The 24,726-nt window shown below is 38.1% G+C and overlaps 1 protein-coding gene across 3 annotated transcripts in view; it reads left to right on the top strand.

The window, feature by feature from the left end:
• Positions 1-24,726, top strand: part of LIN28B (lin-28 homolog B) — a 100,431-nt gene that overhangs the window by 18,915 nt on the left and 56,790 nt on the right. The window lies entirely within an intron of this gene.

The raw sequence follows: 24,726 nt of genomic DNA, 5'->3' as shown, positions 1-24,726 counted from the left end.
AAGAAGGAGCACGTGTAGATTTCCTCTGTTATCTTCTGTTAAGTCTCCAGTTGCAATAACGCTATTTTGATTTTAACTTGGCTCCTCTGTGCTCACAGAAAAGCAGTATCATATAAAGAGACCATTTTGGTGGTGGCTAGGGCCATGTTAGGAAGGCAGAAATGCGTCTTAACTTTTTGAGTGGTTGTCCATTTTCTATGACGTTTGCAATGACGGTGGCAGGGGGCTGTTCCATGTTAATAGAGTGATTTCCTTTTTAATCTCCTACTCGATGGCCCAGCCATATTTTGTGATCGCTTTAATCAGACCTTTTTAAAGAAGGCACCTTTCATTAGGTTAGTAAAGAGGTGACTGAAAGAGTACTGCTGCTGTGGTGCCTTGCCTTGCTCCTTGCAGGGGTGGGTTTTTGATTTTGATGTCTTATATGTACCTTGCACCTTAAGAGCCTACACATCAGCTGTTTGCATTTGGATTTATGTACAAAATGTAGAATCCAATAGTGGACTCAGTAAGTTCTTGCACTTCCTGCTTAGTACTGGCACATGAGGTGCCCGTCTCCTTGCTGCTGCTTTTTCTTTTTAGAACTGAATGAATTAAATACTTATCAAAGAAGGAACAGTCTTCCTCCTGTTTTCCCCCCTTTCTTCCCTTCTTTATACCTCTTTAAATAATGAAATTGCTCTTTAGAGTTCAGTAAATTTATAGAGAAAGCCCTTTTTTAAAATTAATTTTGTGCTAATACATCTAATTCCTTTAGCTTCTTAAGTAATAGAAGACAAATACTTTAAGCATAGCAGTGTTGTTAATAGAAAAAATGCATTTGGAAACAAAAATATTATATTGTTTCCACGAGAGCTGTGGAGAAAGCTGAACTGCTTGATAATGTGATACATTTAAGTAATGCTGTAATACTAGGCAAGGTGTGCTGTTCCGTAGTGGAAAGTAATAATAGAATAAGAAATAATAGAAATAATAATAGAAAACAATAAAAACTATGTGGTAAATTTCAAAGTCCCTATTTTGTTGTGTCCCTGAAGGAGGGATAAGAAGGAAATGATAGGTTTCTAAGACACAACACAGTGTAAATTGCAGTGAAAAATAGCATGTTTCATTGTACATAAACTGTGCATCTCAGTAATTTTTAGTATTACTTAGATATGTATTTACTGAGAGAATTTATTACTGTTCTGCAATGGATTTGGCTTGCAGTAAAGAAAGTGTATGTCTCACCTTTTTCTTTCTGATAAAATTTAAGATATACATAAACTTCACAGAGAGATGAATCTTCTTTCGATCACTCAAAACTGTTATAATTTTTCTGTTTAATGTAAATGGGGAGAAGCAGTATCTATTTAATTTCAGAGCACATTTTAGGGAATTTATATTACTATATAGAATGCTTTGTGTTAGTTGACCAGTGGTAACAGTAGCATCCAGAGCATAAAAATGTCTTTTCATCAGTAATGTTATTTAACAGTGCTGCTTGTAGAACAGTTTTTTGTCTGAACAAAGTATTCCTATTGGTTTCATTAACTTGAAAAATTTGGTTGTGTGAAAAGGCCCTTTCAAGGCAAATATGTTATTTTATTAATCTTTTGAAACAAAATACTGCTGTTCAAAAGTGCTTTGAAAACACCTCATCATTTATTTTTGTGCACAGTGTTGCATGGAATCACTGTTTCTGCCATATTTGTAGCTATTAGTACCATTTTATAGAATCAGAGAGTTTAAGCAAAAGAAAGAAGCTTCTGTTGTATTTATTCCAAGTCCTGTTAAAGTTGTCTGGAATCCTGCAACAATATCTTTAGTGCCTTATTTTAGGCTATGCCCAGTTTATGATATCTTCTTATGAGCGAAAACTTATTAGATGTTGAGTCAAAATTCCTGTAGTAGTTTAAACTCATTATATCTAGACTTTTGAGCTTGCAGTAAATAATTTTGCTTTCTTCTTGAAGTTCCATCTTGGTTGTGTACAGATTATAGTATTTTTCCTTTAAGTGAGCCCTTCACCGATTCCATATATTGATATCTTTTTAGAGGACGATGCTTTTGTTTGAATTTTTCCTTCACCCAGTGAAAGTTCTGTTCATGAAACAGCTGCAGTATCGAGTTTTTAATTCTACCTTTCATGTCCTTCCATCAGCACTGATCATTTTGATTGCTCTTCTCTGAACTACCTTCAGGTTGTTGTTATCCTTCTGGTAATAAATGCATAGAGTTAGGTGCGTTTTTAGAAACACACAGAAACACTGTCAGCCATTGTGTGTGCTCATCTCTGTGTGTGTGTACAGTGTAAGTAGGGCACACACATAAACTCTTGCTCTTTTTTAGCTTTATTCTGATACAGCTTTGTTATGTGTCCACATCAAACTTATACCTTTAAGTATTGTGTTTGAGTCATTCAGTGTCATATGAAAGTTACAAAACTACTTAATTTTTCAAAGACAAGCCATGTCCAGTGCAGCAATGTGCCTAGTCCACTGTTTCTTTTACACAGTAAAAGCTGAGTATTGTAATTTATTGGACTTTTAATAGGTTATCAATGAATGAATACTATAGCTTGCTTTTATGATGTGAATCCTACACATAGTGAAGAGCTCTTATTAAATTTTAGAAGAACATCTCTTTGTCAAAGGGCAAAACACACTGAAGGATTAGAGTGAAACCTTTTGTGGTATTCATGAATAAAGGTCTTAATTGCTAAGAACTCAATCTTTCATAAGAACAGAGAAGAGGATGAAGTTTGTTAAAATTTCTTTGGGTATATAAAATTTTACACACAACTTAGGTATGCACAATTTTGGATGCTGGCAGTAAGGCAAAAATTGCATTGCAGATTCTTCTTTGCATACACTTTATATGGACTGTGTTAGAAACATGTCAATTTTCCTTTGCTGAGCATGAAGCACAGATATTAAATATTATAATGAAGGGTAGGATGCTGGATGTAAATAGATGCAATTAAATACATGTTTGTAAATACAAAGGATGATAATTTTGTGTTCTGCTTCTGAGTAATGTGGTCTTTCAGGATGAGATGGATTGTTAGTTTAGTTGTTTGTTGGGACCTGTCTCTCCAGTCCAGAATTTTTACTGTATTAAACTATTGATACAGGATTTCTGAACTGGGACCTTAAACATTATCTTTCTTTGGGATCCTCTTTTATGAGATGGGCAGAGGAAGGGAGGAGGATCATGGAGGAATCTGTGTATTTTGTTTTCTTACTAACAGAAACATGGTTGAAAAATTTCAGTTTCTTTTGAACTTTCTTACTCTTGCTGCAAGTTACTGGTTTTGATAGTTATTACAAGATTTGGTAAAAACTGAAGAGAGACTTTTTTTCTTTCATTGGGCCCTGCACTGCACTATCCTTTGTATATTGGAAATGTTGCTCTTATTGTTGCAAATACCTATAATGAGAGAGAATTATTGAGATTATTCAGTTATGATTGCTAACAGAATAATAAATGGAAAATTGGACATGGAAGCAGCATTTGAAAAGCCTTTTCCCTCATTCTGGCCAACCATCCTTTCTGATGATGAATCACGTGCCTATTCTTTATATTCTTACTATTTTAGCCACAATAGAACTACTTTTTTTCAGGATGATGTTGAGCATGGCACGATATCCTGAATGCTGACTTTCTAATTGTGACTCATGATCCTGTGCTTTTGCAAGGACGAATTTGTTCATCCTGTGTATCTCTTCCATTTCTGCATTACTAGGAGGCTGTATAGAGCTACTTAATTGTTTAGGACACCTGGAGGTTCTGGGCAAGCAAGTGGATTCAATATGACATTGCTCCTTATTGTTAAAAATTACACAGCAATGCCCCTTTGTAGCACAGAAACCTCCATGCAGAGTATGCTATTAGAAACTTGTAATCTTTGACTTCTGCTGGGGACCAGGCAAGCCCAGTCCTAATCAAAACAAAAGTGGCTAGCAGGACTTAGGGAAGCTGAGGAAGGAAGCAAATGGAGAGTAAACGTGTGTCTTCAGTGAATATGTATATCAGAGGTCTGGCAGAGAGCAGACCTGTGCTAAAATTGTGGGTGTCAACATCTGCTCAACAGCTTCAAGGCACATAGAATCAGTAATGGCAACTGTTGGAGATCCGGATCCAAGCTTTGGAACTTGCCAGTAGTGGTTGACCATACAGAGAAAATTGACTTTAAATTATAGGGACCATGGATTTTTGGTGTGGAGTGGTACAGCCATGTTTAGTATTTTTATAAAATTTATTTTGACTACTGATTTAGCCCAGTCCTGCATCTCAAGCCCTACCTATGCTTGTATAGACAGATGGCAAAATACTTCACTGTGAGCTTGATGGTTTAAGATGGCTGTCTGAAGAAACCTGTCATTTGGTATGTAAGTTATGGAGCTGCCATTTGTGGAAATACCATCCAGATTTCTTCTGTTTACATCTAAACATTATAATGCATTTTTATTGATAGATCTATGTAGCTTAGATTTAATGGCTGGCAAGTCCTATTAAACCTAAATGGTGTTGAATTAGATCAGATATTGCAAAAATTTAAACACGAGCAAAATCTCAAATGTCTCAAAGACAGAGGCCTGCAATGAGACTTTTGAATTATGAGAGATTTCCCTATTTGGCCGAGCAGTAAGTACACCCTTTCCAAAGTATGCAATACTCCTTTTTTCCAGGACTGAGGAAGTTGTGCTCAGGGGTTAGGATGCTGGAAGGAAGAGGATATTTTGTCTAGGGCACAAACATTAGATATCAAAGCAGATATATGAACTAAAGCTAAAAGGAAATGAATGTTGGATTGGGGAAAATATTGTTATTGTCACTTGTCCTGGTTTGCAACACTACTGAGGTAGTAAGCATATCTAAACCCATCCAGAGGCTTGTTTCAGATTTTTTACAATGGATAGTTCCATGTAAATATTGTTTGATTAATCTTCCTTATGTTACCCATCTCAGTAAAGGCCTGCCATCTTCCCCCCTAATTATCAACAGATGTAAAATTAGGCCCACCAGTTTCTACAAAGGTGTATGAAAGTGACCATAAAGGTATAATTTAAGTAAGAACCTAGGAACCTAGAAACCAGAGGGTAAAGGCTGTTTATGATGTTTCTTAAACTAACACAAAGAAATAAGGACATACTCTTTACTTCTTTCATTCTCTGTATTTAAGGATGCTTTTTTTCCTCCTTCTTAAAATCAGCTGAAACTTATCACAACTTTATAAAGAGGTATTATGTGATTCTTAGCTCTTGCAAAGGGACAGTACTCAGGACAGGTCTGGACTAGCTTTTGCTTGCTGTTTATCACTGGTGAAATCAGTGAACCCTTAAACTGCTTTTACATCATCAGAGTAGCAGTGAATCTCTGCAAGGAAGGTGAGGAAGTGCCTCTGACAGCTCAAGCATATTTATTTGGAGAAATTGGCGTGTAGGCCTTTCCTCAGGTTATTCTGTCTGGTCTTTACTTAAAATGTGGGGTTAACTGCTTGGGAGATGGCTAGGGGGAATTCCTGATCCCCACTCGAGATGGCCCAGCTGCCTGCAGAGCAGCTGCTGACCTGCTGCATGTTACAGCTTTGCATGTTAAGAAAAAAATCCAAATCAGCGCCAGTTTTCCGTAATACAGTGGAGTGTAAAACTTGCAGCAGTTTCACAGCTGCTCCGCAAGCAGCTGAGCTGGCTTTGCAGTAGCAGTGTGGTGAACAGGTGGAGGTTGATACTCCTACAGCCAGCCTTCTTGGTGGGAGTCCTGTGGCCATGATTTTACTTATAAAAGCTCATGCAGCAGCAGTGCTGCTGCTAAACTAAGCTTCAAGAGCTTTTAAAGCACTCTCCCTGTTGGGCAAATGTAAGTGCTTGTGAAGTTGCGTTGGCAAATCCTGCTGAGGAAATTTTGGTTTTCATATCTGATTTTTATCATTATTCATGTCAGAGAAACGCCACGATCCCCACAAATAAGGGTGGGCAGTGTTGGCACCATGGAATGGTGGCCATGGATGCTAACAAGCAGCTGCCAGGGTGAGGTGAACATTTAGGAGGAGGGAAAGAGTTGGAGTTAACACACAGGAGGAAGCTACTGTTGCAGAAATGTGAATGATACTGTAGTGTCCTCTGGTGCAAAATAAAATGCTGGTGTTACTTTCAGCTAGAGATGGAGAGACAATGAAAGTGTTTTCACAAATAGAGAGATGTGGAAGACTTTTCAAGAAAAGGGGCCCTCGTGGGTATTGGAATGAATACAAGCATCTGAGCTCTTCTTGGAAGTGAAATGTTTCCGAATTTTTTTCCAGGTTACACTTCAGTTCATTCTTACATGTTTCTGTTTTTTCTTTTTTCATGTTTTATCAATTGCAATTAAGTTCTGGAATTGAAAAGTATTGAACAGAAGTTTTAAAACAGCATTATTAACAAAACAAACCACCCAAAATAGTAGTTGTTTTGTTTTTTTTTATTTGTGACAATGATTTGTTTCTTACCTCTACAGAACAAAATGTTATTTACATGTTTGTAATAATTAGATGTATCTCTTCAGCAGACAGGTGAAATCTTAATGAAGTTAGTTGATAATCTGAAAACTGTAGCCCCCGAGTTACTCCATGTGTGTAACTTTGGAAATTAAATACATCATTCCATTTGAAAAGTTATTTGTCTGCGACTATGTAGAATATTGTTGTTCCACTATCGAGGCAGGAACCAAGAAAATAACACAGGTACTTTCTATCCCAAAGGTCTAATCTAGTGCTAGAATTAAGTGTTCTGGAATGAGGGAGACTGATATGTTTGTTCTGGTTTTGTTAGCATCACAGGTTAAAATTCTTAGCATCACCTGTTGAAATTGTTTAACAGGTAAAATGTGAGTGAATGCATGTATAATCAATATTTGGACTGTATGAGTTTATCAACAAAAAGTAATATTATGTAACTATTACAGATATTATGATGCTCTGTTAAAAAAAAACAAAAAAAACCAAAAAAACCCAAAACACTAATGTAGGTATTAGAGTCAGAAGTGTGTAACTCTCACAAACACAGCTGCTAGTGGCTTTCCCATCAAAGATAATCTGTTCCCAGAGAAAGCCCTCTTCTAATTAGTCGTGGTAACTTACAGGTATGCAGCAGGGATTGTTGTTTTCTAGATTGCTTTTATTCTAGAGCCACTTGGGGCTACTTTAACACTTGTGTTATTATTTTCTTAGCTTTCAGTCATATAAATACATGCACCAAAATAATCTCTGGGTGGAAATTGAGAGTAAAAGTGATGGCCTTTATGTACTTTAGGTAGACTAGAATAATCACAAAATTGTATTTTTTTCAAGTACAGGTGTCTTTAAAATCTCTAAATAATAGTACATATGTGCTATAATTTAAAAAATATTTTATTTAATTTTACAACTCTTTTGCAAGCTAGTAGTCAAAATCTTGTTTGGTTTTATGGGCTGTTTGTAATAATACAATCTTAGTGGAAATACAGGGTTTTTAAAAGCCTCTGCTAACCTGTGTAGTAATTTCTGAATATTTTTGGACTGGTTATACTGTAAATTCAATAAATGTACAGAAGTTTTAATCTAGAATGAGCCTAATAGACCCAAGCTGACTTCTGTAGATTTGGGATTAGGCTTCAACAATTGCCTGTAATCGATAGACACGTAGTACTGTTCTACCCTGTTTCGTTACCTTGTCCTAAGACAGGTAGATTGGATATTTTGGGAAGTAGCCATTGTTTACACTGAAGTGGGGTAAGATCAAAGAGTTATTCACAATTCTGTTAGCTACCCTCTCCCCCAGATATTAAAAATAATATTATCAGGTGAATGGAAATTTGAGAATTATTTCAACAGTAAACAAAAGCTTACCCTTAAAAAAATCATTACATCTTTTCTTGTGGGTATTACAGACCTGATGGGCCAAAGTCTGCTCAGTTTCCTCATGTAAAGGTGTCCCACTGACTTGTCAAGCTTGTTCAAGAAATTGGACAGCATTAGGAGTAGATTTTAAGTCTCTTACATGAATTTTCTTACTGGAAGTACATAGTTAGCATCCTTTTTTTTCAAGTGCTTAAGTGTGCTTTTTGTGTTCAAAAACTTGAAGGCCATATTATGATCTGAATTGTTTCCTCTACAGTACCTAAAATGTGGAATAGTAAATTGGGGCTTGGGTCAGGGCTGCTTAATTAGAAGTTAGCTGACAATTACACAATTTAATATGATGTGTATACATGAACTTGACATTTATGTCACTTGCATATACTTTTCACTGTTTCCTACTTTTTTTTTGGTACTATGAATGTATAATATTTAATGTCTTGCCTAAATTCACCAGACCACTAACCTATTAGGCAGATTAGCTGCCCTCTGTAGATCTCTGTGCTTTGATGCAAAGCTCTTGGGCTGATACTGTTGGAGCTTTGTGCATCTTTCTGTTGAAAACTTGCTGAGTCCCAAATAATTCCCTCACAGAAGTAAAGAGTGGTAGAAGAGGCCACCTGTACAGGACCTTTGATTTCTGGCAAGGATAATAGGTTGCAGTAGATACTGGGAAAAGCCCTGAAAACCCTGTAACTACAGTATTGTGTATCTGTGTTCACAAAAGGAAGGATGGGAATTCTTCTGGCAGAGCCCTTCCCAATTTGCCTTTCTCCTGTTTGGGATATAGAGATCTTACCCAGCTATAATGGGGAGCACTGACTTGCAGGGTAGGGGGAGTAGGTGAACTTTCTGTCCAGACAGGAGGAGGAAAATAGTTTATATATTTAGATGCATAAAATTGTCCTCAATTAGTTGTAAATTCAGTTAGTAAAAAGGCTTACATTTTGCCACAGTGCTTAATAGCTCTTCACTACAGTGATTAAATTCTCTTTTTGCTGTGCCAAACCTGCTTCATTTGTCTGTTTCATTATTTAGTTTTAGGGTTTTTTTGTGAGTTCTAATTAAAAAAAGCATGTTACATTTGTAATAGCTCTATATTAATCAAAACCATATCTGTTTAAGGTTTTAATGTAGCATGTTTTGCAAAAACTGATTAATGAATGGGAAATGTAGACTAGAGCTAAGCCTGTAAGTGATGCATGGTTTCTTGTACAGGGGTCTGTGTGGCTGTGGCATGCACGCTGACTAAAAGGACATTCCTTGGGGCATCCTGAGTGTGGTTCTGGTTTAGATAGTGTTGCAACCTAGAAACAAAGATTAAAAAAAATGTAATTTTTTAAAGTGTTTTTAGCTGGCTTCAGGAATAAGTGATAATAGTACTTGTAAGGTGAGTGATTGACACTTCATTTGTGAAGCAGATGCATGAATAAACAGTGTCAGAAATGAAGTTTCTTTATAGAGAACTTTGCATGTCACTTGAGTTTAAAGACCCAGTCACAAAGAGAGGACTCTGGGATTGAACTGTAGATTACGAGAGAGCAAAATATTGTAATGGTGTGTTGTCAATATGAAAATTGTATTCAAGATTCTTAGACAGTACATCTGAAGATGAAATCTTTGCTTAGATTAATTGGAAATACTGTATCATCTCCACTAACAAAGTGAACCATCAGATTTTTCTCTTAGCAATGTCTTCAAGAATAAGAAAAGAATTTAGCAGAATTTCTAAACACCAGATTGGGAAATGTTTAAGGTTACTTAAATTCAAAACATTCTGGTTGAGAAGGTTCCTTTAAATTCTATCTATTCTACACTGTCTTCAGTAGAAGTTAGACTTTTGTCAAAAATAAAGTTTTCCATTTTATGTAATGCCTTTGCATTTAGTGATTACATACCATTTTTGTAAGACAGCAAATACTTTTCAGAGTTAACCTGCAGTCTGCTTTGAGGAACAAAATCCCTTTATGTTTAACAATGTAATTAGTGGATTTGGTTTCCCCAAAGACTTTTTATGTTCATCTTCATTAATTTCTTTTCATTAAGCAATTACATATTTTTTAACATGGCATATAATTTTCTTTTTGGTTTTTTTTGGGGGGGCTTTTTGGGTTGGTTTTTTTTTTACTGCCAGTATTGATAGTTTATTGGAAAGTGATAGCTCATGTAATGCTTACTTGGGTTTGTTGTTAATCTTTGCACAGCTAATACTTCTTCCTTGGATGCTTATGTCTTTAACTGGTGACATCTGTAAATCAACCAAGATTAGACTGTTAAAATGGCTACAGCTGAAGCATTATCCCCTTGCCAAAGATAAATTAGTGTTCATTATTTGACAGTATAATCAATGTTGAACATTTCCTATGATCTCCTGCATGTAATTAGTATACCTTTTAATATGGAAATCAGTAGGTTTTTATTGTATATAAAGCAGTACTATGCTTGTACAGTTATAAATTGTTTTCCTTGTATCCATGTGCAATTTAGTATTTATTATTTATTACTAGTAGGTCTGTTACAAGGGAGCTAAACCAGCACTGGCCACAGTACATGTCATGATATGCACCTATAGTATATTAGATTCTCTTGAAGTACTGAGGTAATTGGCATAAGATGATGGATTTTATTGTAGTATTTCTGAGTTTAGAATGATGAATGTAGTCTTTCTGTTAAATTCTTGAAATCTGGTAAACCTTAGTTTTCTCCCTCCATCTGATGTGCATTTGAAAGTACAGTATATTTTAGCTACACTTCAAGGACAAAATGTTACAAAGAGATTAAATGTTGAGCCAGGCAAAATCAGTGGAACAGCTGTCAAGAAGTTTATATAGATGCATAGTTTCTCTGAAGGATTTTTTCTCGTTTCTTTTGGGAGCTTAGATACTCAAACCAGAAAAGTTTGGTTAAATAATTGTAAGGGTATTTTGTGTGTATACACTAGCATTCAGTATACTTGTTTTTATGATGTTTGAAAGTGCTTCACAAACTTTTAAATGCCTCCAAGGCTAATTAAATAACAGTATTATTTGTATAAACTTATCACATATGAACGTTCACACAAATTTATTACAGTGCATTCAGTTCTACCATGTAGCTTAAAAGAAACATGACTCCTCTTTATTTACATCTTTTGTGGCAGAAAATACTCCACTGGCCTCCTTTGTTCCTTTTTCACCAGAGTCTTCATTAGTTTAAGTGTAGCTTTGCCATTTTGTGGACAAGTTTGAAATTCCAGGCATTTTGGGTCTGAAAGAGGACTAACTTGGCAGGTAATTATTTATTGATAATATGCAAGAGCACAAAAATGTGTTCCTATCTATGGCTTCCTCCACTTAACAAGTAGAAAGTTTTGCATGGGGTTTTTTGTTTGTGTTATATTCCAGTGGTTTAACAAAGTTATTCTGAATTTTTATGTCTTGACTAGCACATTGTTCTTCTGGGCACATTTGCATCTCATTGACAGATAAACAAAAAAAAAAAAAAAGCAAATTATTTCCTTTTAATAAATCTGTATGGAGGCAAATGAACAAAAAATCATAATACATGTCCAGTATATATGAAATATAGAAATCCTTGCTTCCTTTTAAAATCAGTCTGTTGAAAAATACTGATTGTGTTATTGTAGAATAATTCTAGCATTTTCCTAGACAAAACATTTTCTTGGCAAAAACAGATGTTCAGATTTGAAAGGTCCAGTTTCCATTTTATTAAAAACTTTTTTGTAACAGTGTTGCTATTAAAAAGCAGAAGATAGTAAATAAGCAAAACTAATTTAGATATTATGCAAATAACCACAACGAAATGTTATGAACGAATACAAGATCTCTTAAATACTTGTATACAAGCTTTGTTTTCATCTTCTGAAGTGTCTGTGGCTATCTCAGGAAACATGTTTAAACAATATATGTCAGCTTGGATTCTGCTGCATAAAGGAATGGCAGAGACCAATGCTAATTGTCACCGTGGGTTTTATATTTGTCAGTCCTCTTCTGGATCAGTGCATTGCAAATCCATATAATTAGTATCTAGAAGGGGCCAGAAGTAAAGATTCTGTGTCTTAATTTTACAGCTTGACGACAAGATTTGCCACTTGGTTATTGACATCTCTGTGGTGCTATCAGTTGGTCTTAAATGATCTACGATTTTTCTCGTACAGTTGTTACATTTTGTGTATACAGCTGGTGAAATTCAAGGTGTGTAGGTTGCTTCTATAAGTGAATTTGTCTTGGACTTCTCTGGTAATTAAGGGCATGTAGAATAAGCGCTGTTAGTACTGCTCTTGATGAATGAATGGAATCTCTGCCACATTTTGTTGTTGTTCTTACGTCTACTTTTATCTCAAGTCATCACTGTGAACATAAAGAACAGCAAACCAGTACCACTGCAGTGAACAAAACATCTGAAACCCTCGTCTCAGCTACACATTCCTAAAATGTAGATTAATTGATCGGCTGGTGTAAAGACATGATTCAATTCCGGTCTTTTTCATGGCAGTGGCAAGACAGGCAGGAAGACTGTGGGCTTTCATATTTTCAGTGTAGCAGTATAAACCCATATCCGGTTTTAACGCTTAGCTTGAATAGTTTAGGGTATCTGAAAAGGAGGTGTCTCGCTGTTTGTCGATTCGTGCGTTTGTTTTAGAAGAGGCGGCGTACCTGGGAGGCGGCGGCGGGGCCGCGGGGTGGGTTTCGGGGCTGGGCTGAGCGAGGAGGCTCCTGAAGGGCAGTGCGGGAGGAATGGGCACCCTCCCCGCTCGGGTTGCAGCCCCTCCGAGCAAACCGGGGAAGCCAGGGTCAGGGCTGTTCGCTGCCTGTCGGTGCCTTGGGCCATCCATAACCCGGTCCTCCTCGGTAGCTAGCAGTGGCCCAAGGAAGCGATTGATGTGACAGATTCAAAGATGTTCGGTTTCGTAACTCTCAGTATGGTTTAGATTGTCTCTTAAAAGAAGAGTGAGTTTAGCGCAGAGGGCAGAGCAAGGAATGCTGGTTACTCGCTTTGAGAATCGAAATAATGGGATCAAAGATAGCTGAGGGTCTGACTTGTTGGAGAGGGGAGCCCCTTCCGAAGGTAATGGCTGCGGCGCTGCGCCCTGCACTGCCCGGCCCGGCCCGGCCCGGCCCGGCCCGGCCCTGCCCATCCTCTGGCAGTGCTCCCGCCGTGCCGTGGAGATGATCACCGCTACCCGTGCTGCCGGAGGACCAACGTACCATCCGCCACAGAGCTAATTCAGCTTGTCAAAGACCAAATAAAGAACGAACTAATATCAGCCCATGCATATTTTCCATGTTTCCCGGAGGTTTGCTACTATTGATGCCCGCGCCTAGCGCCATAGGTAGGATATGTTGATACGGAGGACTACTGTAAGCACTTTTAAACTGAGCCGGGCTTAAGGCGAGTACCCAACGCTTTGTTCTTATCTCTCTATTCCACGCAGCGGGGGCCCGGCCCGGGGAACCAGGCGTCGCCTGCCCGGGCCCGCAGGAGACGCGGGGGGTTGCCCAACAAGATGGCGGCAGGGCGGGCGGTGAGGTCCGGAGAAGGCGTCCGGCGGCCCCAGCGCCTTCGAGCGCAGGCAGGGGCTGTCGCCGCCATTAGCGGTGGCCCGGGGCCGCTTTTCGGCTTGCAGCCCCCCCATCCCGGGAGGGCGGCGGGCAGGCCGCTGTCACCTTTTGTGCTGAGGCCGCGGGGTCCTGCCCGTTCTTCCGCCCCTCCGGTGGAAGGCGCCGGTAAGGTGGCCGTCACACGTGGGCAGCCCGGGAGGCCTCCTCCCAGCAGCCGCGGTGCCTCGAAGAACCGTGTCTTGCTTGCACCTTCAGTGTTCACGGGGCCTTCCTTCCCCGGCCCGGGAGCTTTCCCTGCTGGGAAGAGCGGTTCAGGCGTTCCGTTCTGATGGAGGAGCCGCGGAGCTTCGGGTTGGGGTGGGGGTGCGTGTGTCTTGCCCCTCTGTCGCATTAAAACGACTTGAAAACAAATGCAACCTCCTTTTAGGGAGCATGTGAAACCCGAGCTAAGTGTTGCGTTTGTTGTTAGCTCTGTTGATGCTTTGAGGAAAGGGAATTACCTGTGGGTATGATAGTTAAACCTTCAGCGATTTTCTTAGACCTCTGGGTGAACAGCTCGACTTCCCCTCATGATCAAGCAAAACATGCTACTAAGTAACATGCTTGTGTTGAAGTGGTGGTATTGACATAAATATTTGAAATTTTCAAGTGAGTACCTTTCTATCAACAACATTTTTTCTCTAACATGCTAGAACTTTAAAGAAGCTTTTTACCTCGCGGCTTGGAATTTCTCTTTGACTTCTGAGTGTTGTAATGTGACAGCACAAAGGAAGGCTTTGCAAAATATTCAGCAGAAATTGCTTACTTCTGTTTTGAAGGAGAGCATAGTCCTTCGTGCTAAAAAGTAATTCAGAAAGATTAATGATTGTAGGATTCCAGTCTTGCAAACACTTGTTCTTTAAGAACTATTCTAGTAGGTAAAGGTTTCAAGATTAGGACGTTAAACATGCAAATTTTCTAACCTTAAAAATGGTGATCTGGTTTAGTCTGGCCTTGGGCAAAGTTCATTGTGGACTCCCTGAGAATTTTTTTCTTTGAGTAACAGTTACAGTTTCACTGCTTGAAATATTTTTAAATTGAAGAAAAGATTGATTACAGGTTGTTTTTTTTAAATGAAAAAAATTTTTACTGTGTAAGAAATACGTGTATTTCTTCAGTAATAGCATTTCTGCTGAAAAGGAAATGGCTGAATTTTGTCTGGTTTAGTTGTATAAAAGTTCTACAAGTTTAGGTTGTCTGACATGTTCTATAACATGTTATAGAAAAAATATTTCTTTTTTTTTAACAGTTGAAAAAACAAAATGTGCTTTTAGGTTGTGAGTGGTGAGTAACAAGTCACTAGTCTGGGATGTTCCCCCTTTGGGATGAGTTTGCTGTAATTCCATTGACCTCGATACAAATGTGTTGGTTGCCCCTTCTCCCCATCAGCATCCAGCTCATGGGAATCTCATTGTTTTTTCTGCTAAGATTTTTATTTGCAAACGATTATTTTAGATGCATATGTTGTGAAGGGAATTTGTACTGATGGAATCCTAAACTTGTTTTGGTTACTTCGAAATAAATGTAGGGATTAAAGTCTACATTACTTGTATTGTTAACTTCAGATAGGTGACACATGGAATGTGTCAAAGTGTTTGTCAAGCAGAAGTATTTCACATTTCAAATACAGATCATTTAGTCTCAGGTTGATTAATTCACATGTGCTTTCTAACTGTTGATTTTCAACTAAACATAGCATTGCTTTACAAAATGTACATTTTTTTAACTGCATGCCAGATAATTGCAATATTTAGATATAATATTACCATTTTGGTTGGCAACTTACTTTAACCTTTCTATCTAAAATTCTTTGTCTTTTTTTAGGTTAATGTTAAATGTTGCTTCTACAATCCCAACAGGCAGAAATGCTATTCAAAAAATCACAAATCTCTGTGAGCCCAAAGCATTGTGATTCCATACAATGGTTCTTTAAGGACGTTTTGGTTGATACATATAAATTTTCATTGCTGTTTTGTGACCCCTAGAACTGTGCTACATGGTTATTTTTAAATTATGTAAACATCTCTATTGAAGAAAAAACTTTCTCACTGAAGATGTGGTACCACTTTAGGTTTCTTGGTTGTTTTCTTTCCTGTACAAATCCTTTCTTGCTATAACCCTGCAGTTTCATCATTGCCCTGAGCCACCTAACTATACTTCTGACAGAAGAGGCAATCCTACCCACTCCTGCCTCTGCCTTCTCACACGTTCCCACCCAGATACCCGCCTCAATTCTGCTGCCTGGTAGCTGCAGGAGGAATTGCAACCCCTTGCTGTTTGAGCTGAAAAGTAGTAATCTATTTTACGTGTTTGAGTTTAGTTTGTATCAGGAAAGCTCACAGGACTTCGGTCTTGCTACATGAAAATTGAGGCTAACTTGAGGAAAAGCAGTGAAAGCATGGAGCCTGAGGAAATGCATAATACAGCCACTCCAGGGCAGTGGTAGAGCATAATTTTCAAGGAACTGAGCCAAAACCAAATGCGAGGTTTTGTTCCCTGAACTTGTCTTCAGTCTCATAGATGTAACTCACTAGCTAGGAAAAAAAGGCAGGGCAAGACTTTGCACAGCTGCATCTCATAGAACCTCTGTCTGTATTGGCACATGCTCATGTTGACTACACTCTGTCTCAGTGCCCTGCTTGGTCTGGCATTCATTTCCTTAGAGATGTTAACAGTCTTGTCCCGCAAACCGTAGATGTGTCTATTTCTGTAACTTTTTTTTAAAACAGAAATATTTGGGAGTGAGTTTCCCACTGCCGTTGTTGACATGTGTCTTGTGACAGCCTTGCTGGTGTGTAACAAGTAGGTATAAATGAGCTGTCTCCTTTACTTGGAACACCTTTTGCTTAATATTACAGGAGGATCAAGTTAACCTCCCTTTCTTAGCAAACCCTACCTAATATGTATTAACTGAACTCAGTAGCTACTTTGATCAAGGTTCAGGGCCAAGCAGTGCTACACCAAATAAGCCGTAAACAGCTTTTTCCCAGTCCCCAAGCTCTGCTTCAAAGCAAGCTGTGGCAGTAATTTTTGTTTATCTTGTAAGGACACTTACAAAAATTTTCACAGAAATAAACCTTTAAAGTGTCCTGAATGAACTGAGAAGTGGTTTTAAGGCAGCACTTCCCATGCACTTGCATACGTTTGTGATTCATGGTGTTTATTCAGTGCTGCAAAGAACTGGTTACTTGTGCTATTCCTGCAGAGTTGAGATGTCACTTGGAGTTGACTGATGATGATGAAGGTCCCAAACTGAGCTCTGTGCAGGACTCCCTTGAAGAGCAGGTTGCAGGACAGGCTCTCAATTTGTCTGAGAGCAGGTGGGACTGTATTCTGCTTGTGCAGGCCAAATGAAATTATGCCAGATCGTGCATGCAAGTAACCTGGGCAGATTTTGTAGATAATTTGAAAATGTTGAGGTCTGATTGCTGCTAACTTATCATAAAGTCAGAAGGAGGTTGTAGCTAATAAGTGAGAGTGACTACATTGGAATTGTTTATTAACATAAGCTCTGCTGTAGCTGCCTAAGATAATACACAGTATGTTGCAATTAAACTTAAGTGTGCATCCCTCGGCTTGAGGGATGTTTGAGGAGATAATACAGATGTATGTAAATTGAAGGAGTTTTTATAAGGGTCCTTCAAACAGTTTCTGGCAGGGGTGAGTGGCCTTGGGAAGTTGAGGACGGGCAGTGTAGGAGTGTAAGAGATCTGGCAGCTCCTCAGGGCACTGCTGACAGTCTGTGCTGGGCAGGGTCACTGTGGTTTAGGAGAAACTGCTGCATGTATCTGTTTTTAATTGAGAAAAAGTGTGTCCTGGAATTCTGGGAAATAGTTCTCTTGTACAGATATATTGGCACTGATGAATGGAGCCTATCTAGTAAAAAAGCTCTGTGTTTAATAGCTTTTGATCAGGATCCTCACAATAAAGTTGTTTTTCATATATAAAGTTATATATCATTTGAAACAGTAGCTGCTTTTCTTTTAAAGGCATCTAGGCATTTATTTTAAAAAGAAAATTTGTCAGATGCTGTTAACAAAATTCTGTTCAACTTCAACATATAACTGTGAAGAAATCATTACACTTTTCAGAAACTTTATTGCATCTATTAATGGTTGATTAAAGTAACTTGGCACTTTCTCTTGCAATCAATAATTTGTGCACTTTGTGCACTGATACTACGTACATGCTCATAGTGGATTACTGCTGTACACAGTTGCCTTAATATAAGACTGACCCCAGCAGGTATGTCTGTTACTGGCACACAGATAAGAATAAGGAGGATATCAATATTGGGTATATTATAACAAATGTAATTACTTGGCACATTATTCTAGCAAAGACTGAGTTAATTGAACAAAATGCTATTTATCTTTATTTTCAGATTGTTCCTGATTTCTAAATTTCAGGTAATTATACTAAGTTACCACAGTGACACTTAACAGTGTGCAATTTATCTTTTTTTTTTTTTTTAAAGGTTGGGGGAGGGTATATTGTGAACAAATGGAAATTTTAATGCAAGAACATACAAGCTGCATGTGAGAAAATATTTTTAAAGGAAGTATTATCTGTGAAAGTAATGTTTGAAAAGCTTACAACTATAAAATAAAAATTTAATTTGCATTTAAAAGTATTTGCATAGCAGAGTATTTTCTTTATTTTACAAAATGAAACAATATCTGCCTTTTCTGAGCAAAATTATTTCACAAGGACAAATTGAATAAAATGTTTTCTTTCCCATCAGCTTAGTGTTTGTGGGTCAGCATTTTACCATAAACTGTTGATTTCTTTAGAAATTGGGTATAACCTATAGTAAATAAATAATTTCAGCATTGCCCCTGGAAATTTATGGAGGTTGACCAAGGAAGGTTTTCTTTAGCATCTTGTTTTAATTTTCAAGTAGTGATAAGGAAATGCTACTTCAGTAGGATGGAGCAGAATGCAGCATACCCTCTAGACATTTCTGCTGGCTTTGCTTCATCTTCTGCAGGTGCCCCTCCTCCATTTTGTTTTCCTTTCACAAGTTTTCTGATTGTGCTCTCTTTTGATCCCACTATGTGGGTTTTCTAGCCAAACAAGATTCTGGCAAGATCAGGGAAACCACTGTTGGATTAAAATGTGAGTGCACAAGTAAGAAAAAAGACTGCAAAGGTAGCAAAAGAAAATTTAACATCGATAAAATACTGCAGTAGTCATGAGCCAGAACTTGAGGTTTTGTACAGGCTGTTTGAGATTTAATATTGAAAGATAGTATGGCTGTTTGTAAAAAATCCTTAAATAGATTTCGTTAAGATCTGCTTTTCTGTTGTGATTTGTTAGCACAATTCAGAAAAAGTAAGAATAGTTCAAAGCACTTTTGGTCTAAAAAGGTAAGCAGGCACCAAATAGAATTATTATTTCTTTTCTTCTCCTGCTTTTCAGACAAGTTTCCCTAAGATAATACCTTGAAAGTCATGTGACACAATTTAAATATTAATCATTCCTTACAAGTAAATGCCTTTTATTAATTCCTAAGAAATTACATTTCTGATCTGTGCATAAATATACTTCTATTTAAGTCAACCTTAACTTAGTGTTTTGTAGCAGTGATATTTAAAAAAAAACATATATCAACATATTTAACCTATATATTGGTATTCTGGGTTCGGTGTTCTGTGGAATGGTTTATTCATTTACAGAAAAAAGCAGAAAACACATGTACTTTACTGATAAAGTATGGTTATACCTGGCTAGCTGAGTAGATGATGAAGCTATTTAAAAGCTCTTTAAACAAACACAAGAAACCCACATTCCTCTTGTCCTTATGTCTCCAAAGCCATATCCATCTTTAGTTTGATTTTCGTTTTTCCTTTGGTAGGATTTCAGCACTTCCATTTGTTAACTGTGTCATACACCTGAACACCAGGGAATGCAGTCAGTGTTACATTTCCATGTTTATCAGTCATGATTCTCATGTATGATGAGGGGAGCTTTGTGAAATAGGTACACTATCTTATTATAGAATCTTCTGAATACTGTGCTCAGTAACTAAACAGTCTTTTAAGAAAAAATACGAGTTGAATTATTTTGCTTTTTCCATACCAGTGGGTCTGCCTTTTACATGTCTATGTATTCAGTTTCTTGGCAACTGCTTGTTTACTGTGTTAAAAATTCGCACAGAGATTTCTGTCAGGATCGAGAGACAAGAGAGGACTGACTGCTGCTGAGCTGTGCTCACAGATCCTAGAGTACAGCTTCTTGCTTCATTTAAGGCATGGACCAGCTAAACATAATAGCTGTGAATGCCTGCCTGATCAGAAGCAGAAAGTGCCCCTTATTTACTGAATCAGTGCTACTCCCTTTGTGAGCTTTAAGACTGCATCTAGTGACAAATAAACCAGGCTCAGGAGCAGGCTGAGGCAGTGGACTGTGATCTGTGCTGTGTGAGAGGTAGCATGTCATTCCCTGTCCTTATTTTCTCCACACAACAACTGCCTCTCTATCTGACATCTGGCAGAAGGATCCATGCCTGGTGGCATCTCTCTGTCTTTTGGGAACGGGCTGAGAAATGGAGGAGGAGAGGATTTTACCAGGTGGATGTTAAATTATGCTGTGCCACCTTGCTTCAGAGCCAGGGAATGATGTCTGAGGTGTTTAATGAGCAACATGTATGTAGCCCGAGACACAAAAGAGCCGAGAGGGAGGAGGGACTTTGAAATGGTGCATATGTGGCTGCCAGTAGATGTAGTCAGGAGACTGTGAATCACAATGTTTGTGGCAATGGTAACATTTTAGTAGCCTACACAGTTTTACTGTTTGGTTTGCGTTTTGTTTTGTTTTTAATATTATTTTTCTCACCTTTCTATTTAATAATAACAGGTTGCAAAGACAAGTGTTTTTGTTCCCTTTCCAAAAGGATTAGGACATAGTAAATTTAAAATTTGAAAGGCACTACAAGGGGGTAGGTTAACCCACACAGGTTTTAGTTTGTACTTCCTTAAGGACAGCTCTGCATTAGATCTATGCTCTGCAGTGAGATAGAGGCATTTGGCAGCAGTGTGGTCATGTCTTGGCTTGAACTACAGGTGAAAGTGTCCTGTGCTGCATACTGTTTAATGTGATTGAGTGAAGCACTTGGCCATGTGGGAGGTAACAGCAATTCACCAGGAACACCTGCAAATGCCATGTGTGGATGCACTGACTCATGTTAATGTAATTACCTCATTGTAATTGAGTTAAGTACAATTGATTTAACAGTAGTGAAGATGAACCCACAGTTACAATCTAAAATGTGAGTTCATATTTGATTGTCAGGAATTCTGATTCCTGCAGGATGCTGAAGATTTCCTTTGTAATTAATGCACTGAATGAAGAATGTGCTTAAATTCAGATACATAAACAGTCCAAGTGGAACTTACCCAGAATGTTAATTTTTACTTCCTGCATATATTTTCCAAATACTGTGTCATCTATCAATAACACACCTTTTGCAGAGTGGGAGGGATCAGCACGTTGTGCACAGCACCATTTTGTCTGATTAGATGTTCTGTAGGCTGAATTCTGATACTGAGGTAAAAAATACCTTTTCTTGTCACTTCATTGCTTTTTTTGTGGGGGGTATCTCATGGCAATAATTTTTAAAGACCTGTGGTTCACTGCTCCACAGTCTTGACCTTCTCTCAGAATGTTTTTCGTTCCTGCTTTATATTGGTTCCGAGTTATTAAGAATCTCAGCTGTTTACCCAGACTTACCCCAACAATGGTTGCCATCTCTAATTCAGCATGTTAGGATTTACTAATCCATTATTTTGGAGGCAATGAATGTGTGAAGGTGGCATGAGAAAGGGGTTCAGATATAACTATCTTGATCGGCTCATCAAATAATGAGCTCATCAGATATGAATTGTATATATTTGGTATATTACGTTACTACAAGCAGGTTTACTTCCCAGTGAAGTGTTTTTTTCACTTAGAATTTTTTTTTCTGCTTTATGTAAAGGGGTCTGTACTGGACTTTGTAATTACTGATAGAAAGGTTTTGTCACAAACTCCAAATTTTCTATGAAGGGTTCATCTGTATCCCTCAGAGTTCTGACCCTGGTGTGTGACTATTTTACTGAAACTTCCCACAAAATTCAGAAGTTCCCATGCTTCCTCCCCAAAAATATTTTGAAATTACTATTCATTTTATACTTCATTTATCTTTTAAAGTTTTAGGTGACTGGTACTCTCAGGGTCTGGTTTGACATCATAATTTAACCTCTTTAATTAGCTGCATCAGAAGGAGCAGTCTTCCCTGCTCTTTCTGAGCTGGCCCAGGCTTCAGCATGAGTCAGTTCAGCAAGCTAAACCTATTTTAATGATAAAACCAAGCAAACAACACCCTCCAAAAACCCCACCCTTTTTTTTAGAATTAATTTTGTGCTGGCATTGATAGCTAGACCAGTGTAGGACTCAGCTGAATGCCAAACCTGGTAGTTCAGAAAGAGAAGGAAGGAAGGAATCTGCAGCTGCAGCTGGTAAGAACAGAAGGGAGCTGCTCCCTTTTCCTGAAAAGGCCATAATTTAAATTAAAAATGACATTAATGAGTTTATATGAGTAATGCTAACATTTTCGTTTTGTTGTCATTCCTGAAATACTGAGTTTCTGAAAATAGGATATTCTGTATGTATCAACATAGAGATATCCATATCCCTGCCTTTGTCCACACATGTTCTTAGGAATTTAGTAAGATACTGCAGATTCAAGCTGCTGTTTAAAGAGCCAAGTATTTTTATTTTATGAACAGGTAATTTGTAATGTTTTAGTTTGTTTGTTGGTTGTGTTTTTAAGAACCAAAATGTCATGTTTGGAAAAAAATAAACTTGCCTGGATAGCTTCTCATATTAAGTGAAATGGAGCAGAAAACAGTAGGGATAAAACCAAAATATTACGTGCAGTTGTGTGTACTGGTCATTACCACTTAAAACACAATTCATATATGTTATAAATCTAACCACTTTATTAAGCATATTACCATTTATTTCTTTATTAGAAATTCCAGTGAAGTTGAAGCATGTTAAGGAAGCTAAAAATATTCCTGACGTTTAGATAGCATATGACTGAGTCATAAGGTTTTCAAGACCCTGGGGGAAGGCTGTATTAGCAGCAATGCAATGTTACTATTTAATGCAAAAGAACAGAAAACAGATGCATCAAATGTTATTGTATGTACCAGGTAACTAAGGATGCATCATGGTGGGTGAGAGTTTTTCTTATTTTGGAAAAACACCATTGATGACCATCTATCTACTAGTGCTAATTTAGACTCTTGAGACCTGGTGAATGAAGTTCTGGTTGGCTTGGCAGAGTTCTGCCATGGTTTGAAGCAAGAGGCAAAAAAATCAGGTATTTGGATGAAGTCTGGGGCTCAGACATCTACGGTTGTTCAAACATCAGTAATTGTAATTAAAACCAAGCCTTCCCTGAATATTTGTATGGAGAAAATGTGTCTTAGTTGGGTGAAGAGGAGTGGAGGGTTCTGGGTGCAGAAAACCAAAGGAAACAGTGCAAGGAGAGAGACTCTGAAATAAACTACTGACATTGCAAGTGCAAGGAATCCAGACCTCCAGCAGGCAACCTCTGGGCTCCCTATACGTGCAGAAACTTTTAACAATACACAAAATCCTGTCCTCCTAGCAAAATTTTTTGTTTCCAAAACAAGGAAGCATCCCCCATTACTGAGATAAGCTGCCTTGCTGGCCCCAGCCAGCCTGTCCAGGATTGAAGCCCCAATCCAGCTGCCTCCTGGCCCCAAGTTATCCTGTCCCCTGAAAGGATGCTGAGCTGCTCCTGCTCTGTGTCAGTACCACCAAATGCAATTTTGCTCAAGCTGCTATCCTGCTCCCTTAGGAGCAGTGATGTGGTAATTGGTGACCAGATAGCACCTTCAAAGAGAAGTATAGTTTGTATAGAACAAAAAGCAGTGGAGAGGAAGGGATACTAAAATCCAAAATGATCCACAAAGCATGTGGATGAAGTGCTGTGCTATGTAATTTTCCTGGGCTAAGTAATGCCCAGTTTCTGTAGATGGCTAGGGTGGAGTCTCTTTGGGCCAATCTGTTTTACTAGTTTCTGCATGGTGACCCTGCCTTTTCCATTGAGAAGGGCCTTTTCTAACTCCTCAGTGCTGGTTTTTAATTTCCAGGAGGAGTATCCATGTTACTTTATCCTGGATTCTAGTGTTTGTCCGAGTTGCTGCTTGCTGCTTTGCTGGGCTCTTCATAGATGGATGGCCTGGCCATGTGCGTACTTGACTGATCACAAACTGCTGGTTCTGTGACCCTTTCACCAGACAGCAAATGACTTTGCCACTAGTTTTGATTTTATGTATGATAGGCCTTCATTCTGTATCATATCAGACAATGAAAAATGGATTATGTAAGTGTGATATTTCCCAGGAGGGATAGCTGTGGCTTAGGTTTCTGTGAGTACTTTCACAATATATGTTTTCTTTGATGAGAAAGAAAAGGTTTTGATGAGAAAACAAAAGGCATCTAAAAATGCCCATTTTTCTTATGTGTTTTTTGGAAGACAGGGCAGAGGGGCTGTTTTTGAAAGCTGTATCCACAAAACAGCAGTCAGTCCACATATTTTCTCTCTAAAAAAAGCTTTTCATTCACTCTAGGTTATGTCATTTGAAGGAAAAAACAGATCTTAAACTGTGCTGAGGTATCTTTTTGGTGTTTTATTTATACTTTTAACTTTCCTCTAAGTGAACAGCTGAATTGCAAGTAGCACAGAAGACTGATTCTTGCATCTTCAGCTGTTTCTGGCTTTAGATGTTTGCAGGAGGAAAGCCTGAGGTTTTCAGTCTTTGGAGAATCATCCATCTCCCAGCTCTGTATCTGTTTCAATGGTCACTCTTTTCTATGCAATTAAATGTCCTAACTTTGTCAGGAGCTGCCCTTTTCCTCTCTCAGGTTTCTAGTCTTTTGTTTATTGATTTGGGTTTTTCTGAGGGGAGGAGTTGGTTTAGGGTTTGATTTTTTAAATTTTTTTTTATTTCTTTAGTTTTTGGTTGGTTGAGTTTTTTTATTTTTGTTTTTCATCTTTGTTTATTGGGGTTTTTTTTTTTTGTTTATGCATGTGATTACTCCGAACAATATTCCTGTGTCCACAGACCAAAGCCAGGTGTGAAAAAATTCCATGTTATATGAACTGCAGAAACTCCACACGTGACTAATCATGAACATAGTCTTATGCTTTCCTTGCATTCTTAAAACAACTATTCACATGGCATAGTGGTC

The sequence above is a fragment of the Heliangelus exortis genome, chromosome 3, assembly GCF_036169615.1.
Source record: "Heliangelus exortis chromosome 3, bHelExo1.hap1, whole genome shotgun sequence".
Lineage (NCBI taxonomy): Eukaryota > Metazoa > Chordata > Aves > Apodiformes > Trochilidae > Heliangelus > Heliangelus exortis.
This window is presented reverse-complemented; position numbering and strand designations above follow the sequence as displayed.